The sequence below is a fragment of the Chrysoperla carnea genome, chromosome X, assembly GCF_905475395.1.
Source record: "Chrysoperla carnea chromosome X, inChrCarn1.1, whole genome shotgun sequence".
Lineage (NCBI taxonomy): Eukaryota > Metazoa > Arthropoda > Insecta > Neuroptera > Chrysopidae > Chrysoperla > Chrysoperla carnea.
In genome coordinates, this window is record NC_058342.1 from 12,610,993 (window position 1) to 12,616,562 (window position 5,570).

The 5,570-nt window shown below is 36.4% G+C and overlaps 1 non-coding gene across 1 annotated transcript; it reads left to right on the forward strand.

The window, feature by feature from the left end:
• The first annotated feature begins 203 nt into the window (after positions 1-203).
• On the forward strand, positions 204-358 carry LOC123303142. The gene has a single exon (XR_006535577.1). It is a non-coding gene; the product is annotated as a 5.8S ribosomal RNA (ribosomal RNA).
• Positions 359-5,570: the final 5,212 nt, after the last annotated feature.

Below are 5,570 nucleotides of genomic sequence, written 5' to 3' on the forward strand. Positions count from 1 at the left end.
ATAAAAAATTTTTCTAGAATATAAATTATATATTTTATTTTAAATATATATATATTTAAAATAAAATATATAATTTATATTCTAGAAAAATTTTTTATTTAAAAAAAATTTATAAAGATATATAAATTAATAATTTTATTTTTTTATATTAAAAATAAAGATTATTATTAATAATAATACTAACATTTAAAATTTAAAAAGATTACCCTGGACGGTGGATCACTTGGCTCGTGGGTCGATGAAGAACGCAGCTAATTGCGCGTCAACTTGTGAACTGCAGGACACATGAACATTGACATTTCGAACGCACATTGCGGTCCTTGGATACTGTTCCCGGACCACATCTGGCTGAGGGTCGTATACATTATATTATAATATAATAAAAGATTATTTTACATAAAATTTTTTTTATGAAAAAGAAATTTATCAATAATTAAAAAAGAAAATTTATTTTTTCATATTTAATTTAAATTGATAAATAAAATTTTTATAAAAGAAATGTAAAATTATTTATATATGAATGTTTTACGCCAAATATAAGAAAAAAATAAATATAAAATGTTTTTAATAGCATTTAAAATTTATATATTTTTTATTATTTGTCGACATTTTTAAATTAATATATATCAATATTATTTTTATCATTTATATATAATATTATAAAACTTTATATTAATAAAATAATATTAATAATAATTGATATTAATAATATATTTCATATATTAAATAAAGAAGAAAAACAAAAATATTATATATTAATATTTTGTTATAGAATATTTTATTTGTAATAAAATTTTCAATATACTCGAAAAAAATTAATATATATAATTATTTATTTTTTATTTTCTTCTCTTTAGATAAATATAAAAATAATATTATATAATAATATAAAAAAAATTTGAGTATGAATAATTAAGAAAATTGTTTACTTATAAATATAACACAAACATAATATATAAAACAAAATTTTTGTTTTAATACTTCTCTAAAAACTTTTACGACCTCAGAGTAGGTAAGATTACCCGCTGAATTTAAGCATATTATTAAGCGGAGGAAAAGAAACTAACTAGGATTCCCTTAGTAGCGGCGAGCGAACAGGGATAAGCCCAGCACTGAACCCCGTGGCTGATAAACAGACACTTGGGGAATGTAGTGTTTAGGAAGATTCAATATAAACCTATTGTTATATAATACATCCAAGTCCATCTTGAATGGGGCCATATACCCATAGAGGGTGCCAGGCCCGTAGTGATTATTATTGATGATAGGTGAATCTTTCCTTAGAGTCGGGTTGCTTGAGAGTGCAGCTCTAAGTGGGTGGTAAACTCCATCTAAGGCTAAATATTACCACGAGACCGATAGCGAACAAGTACCGTGAGGGAAAGTTGAAAAGAACTTTGAAGAGAGAGTTAAAGAGTACGTAAAACCGTTCAGGGGTAAACCTGAGAAACCCGAAAGGTCGAAAGATGAGATTCATTTACTTTTTATCGTTAATCAACCAATTTGTACTAGCATGTGACAAAAATTTTTTATTAGGAATTTATTTTTATTAAAAAATAATATGCACTGCTGTATATTGCTAATTGTATGATAACGAGGTATGCACTTCTCATCTTGTAGGACGTTGCGACCCATTAAATATTAATCTATAGGCATTGGTACGTTGATTAATGTACAATATTATTTTTTTCGGATAATATTTTGTGTATGTTAAACGCCTATGTTTCTTGATTAATTGTTTGATGGTATTAATTATAAATTGATATTGAGCCGCGTTATTAACGCGTTCAGATCCACCACGAGTATAAATAGGTTTTTTTTTTAAAACATATTATATATACGGATTTTATGCCGTTATATGATACTATTTAACTGTCAGTAGGTGTATGATAATGAACTGGCTCATTTTTTATTTTTATTAAAAATTTATCTGTCAGCGACGATATAGCTTTGGGTACTTTCAGGACCCGTCTTGAAACACGGACCAAGGAGTCTAGCATGTACGCAAGTCATTGGAAATAAAATATTTTTTCATCGAAATATATATAAAAATTTTATGAAACCCAAAGGCACAATGAAAGTAAATATTATTTATATTTTTTTTATAAATGATAAAAGGAGGATATATTTATATTATGTATTAAATATCGCACTCCTAGGGCGTCTTATATTATTATAATTTAGTTTTCGGACTTTTATGATAATAGAGGCGCACCTAGAGCGTACACGCTGGGACTCGAAAGATGGTGAACTATGCCTGGTCAGGATGAAGTCAGGGGAAACCCTGATGGAGGTCCGTAGCGATTCTGACGTGCAAATCGATCGTCGGAACTGGGTATAGGGGCGAAAGACTAATCGAACCATCTAGTAGCTGGTTCCCTCCGAAGTTTCCCTCAGGATAGCTGGCGTTCATTATATAAGAGTCTCATCCGGTAAAGCGAATGATTAGAGGCCTTGGGGCCGAAACGACCTCAACCTATTCTCAAACTTTAAATGGGTGAGATCTCTAGCTTGCTTAAAAACATTATTTATAATGTGAAGCTATGAGAATATATTTTTTTTTATATATGGATCAGAGTGCCAAGTGGGCCACTTTTGGTAAGCAGAACTGGCGCTGTGGGATGAACCAAACGTAGAGTTAAAGCGCCAAAATTGACGCTTATGGGATACCATGAAAGGCGTTGGTTGCTTAAGACAGCAGGACGGTGGCCTATTTTCCCGAAGAAGTCCAAATTAGGGCTGTTCGGAGGAAGCGGGATGGTCTCGTTATCGAGACCAAATCGGCTGAAGAAGCAGAAATGCTTAAGCAGTGCGGCGCATTTCGTGCGGGCGGTCTTCAGGACCCGAAGGGTCGTCTGCCTAGGATCTTGGTGCATGATGTGCCAAGAGCCTGCACTGATGATAAGCTGGTCACCGCGGTGGCCAAAACCAGTTTGAAGAGCCTGACTCTGGAGGAGGTCAAAAAGCAATTCAAGGTGGTCAACAGGATGGGTAAGGGTGATACCCAAAATGTCCTGTGTGAGCTACCAGCGGAATGGCGGAAGACCATCCTGAAGGAGCGCAAGATATACGTCGGCTTCCTGGCACATAGAGTGCTGCCCTTTGATAGGGTAGCTCGGTGCTACATGTGCCTAGGTTTTGGGCACGTAATGAGGGAGTGTAAAGAAAGACTCAGGAGATGCTGGAAATGATGAAATGGTGGACACAAGGAGAAAGATTGCAAATCTCCTCCGCGGTGTCACATTTGTACTGGGGGTTCGCGCCCCGCTAACCATAGGGCAGCTAGTCCTGACTGCCCTGAATATAAGAAAAGGATGATGATCCTACGGGGCCGCCTAATACCGTAAGGTGGCTCTTAGGAAAGCGCAGGTAAATTGTCAGCGGGCTTACGGAGTGATGTGCGACTTGGGAGTCTGGCTTGTCCAGAACCAAATTAGCATTGCAATCCTCCAAGAGCCCTATGTGCTGCATGGAGCTGTGCGTGGTTTGTCAGCATGGATGAGAGTCTTGGGTGTTGGGCGTCAAAAGGCTGTTATAGTCGTGTGTGACCGGGCCCTGGACTGCATGCTGGTCGAGCGGTTTTCCAAAGAATGCTGCGCCTGTGCGTGGGTCAGCGGTCGGACCGGGCAATTCTACATCTGTAGTGCCTACTGTTGGTTCGGCGGCCGTATTGAGACGGATGTGGATGTCCTGGACCAAATGGTGCTGGGTTGCCGAGGGCAGCTCATACTGGGAATGGACGCTAATGCCACATCTGGGTTGTGGTTCAGTAAAGTTCTCGACCAAAGGAGGTGGAGGTCAGCCGTCCGTGGCGAGATACTTGAGGAATGGATCATAACGCGGAACTTACAGGTGCTTAACGAACCCAATCACGGGTATACGTTTCAAGCCCCGCGGGTGTAAGTGATATTGACGTCACTCTATGTAGTGGCGACTGCCAGGAATGTCAGTTCCTATGGGAGCTGCATGACGAAGTAGCATTCAGTGATCATAATCTTATTTTGATCACAATTGATAATGTTGCTCACGATGTAGCCCCCAGCGTAGCTGGACGGCCTTGGGGTGTGCATGGTGTGGACTGGGAGGTCTACAAACAACTATAGACGGTTCAAAACTATTTAAGACAGTTCAATCATATTAATGAATTTTAAATGAGGGACACTAGATCATTTTAAAAAATCCCCCAAACGAGATCTGCCAACGAGAACTGGCGATATGGTGACAGAATGGTTGAAAATGTGACAAATTTTTAATATCTTAGAGTTAAACTGTCCTATAACGGGAAGTGGGATGACCATATCGAGTGCTTGGGAGACACAGGTAAACGAGTTTTATTGTATATACGAAGACATATGTATAAATTTCAAAATATTCCTGTGAAAGTAGTACAAATATGTTCAATGCCAATACCTTGGTTGTGCTAATCTTGACGTACGGCTAAAATATATGAATATGTAACGCGATTAAGGTTTAAATAAAAAAGATTGCCACGATTGCGAATAATTTTTATAAAGAAATATTATGCATTGCCAAATCAACTCCCGATTCAGCAGTAAACATTGAACTTGGTACTAGACCTATATACAGCATTTGCTTGCAAAAAGAGATCAGTTATCAGATTCGAGTGTTAATAGCGAAAATGTCTACAAATATTATGTATGGAAAGTCGCAGTGATTGGTTTGCTATTGATAACCTTGGATTGAGTGATGACTCCAGTATAACAACAGGTAAAAATAAAATTAAGGAATTTACGCTACGATCAACACTTAATGATATGTATTTAATGGAAAGCTTGACAATGTTCAGTAAACTACATCACTATGAATGGGGTGCATTTTATTTGAATGGATGTGGACGGGATGAGAAGAGTTTAATAGCTAGTTTCAGATTTTATACCATTAGGTGGGAAAATAAAAAAATTAACGACGAAAGAATATGTGTGTTTGAGTCGGTGATTGAGTCGGTGGAGCATTTGCTAGAAGAGTGCTCAGACACCGCTGGTGAGTATCGAAATGTGTTAATCAACATAAACATTAAATCTGCTATCGATATTCTTAATTCCCACGATGCTTCTTTAATAAAGCATAATAATATTGTATGAATTATTTTGAATTAATTAATTTTTTTTTAAAAATTGTTTTATGGTCAACAATTAAAATTTTTAGTTCGTAATGGGAAGTATTTTATATCGGTGTTGTGTTCCACAATGTGAATCAGTCTATAAAGTATCAGTTTGTGAAAGACGTGAAATTGATGAGTAGTGAGAGAATGAGAAATTGGTAGTTCATTTGGGATGAAGAATATATCCTTATATCAGCCAAGTGCTGGGAACCACAAAACGAAAGGATGCTTTTGCAGATTTGTCGCGAAAGCGGCCATGGTGAGCAAACGTACGACTGAAAGAAGATAAAACCTGGGCGATGTATGATGGATTCGTATGGTATGAGTAATAGAATTTTATTTGTTGAAACAAATGGAAGGAGGGCATCCCCGGAACTTGATGCACTTCGGGGCTGGAAAAACTGCAAAAGTATGAACATATATAAACACACGCATGCACATATGTATT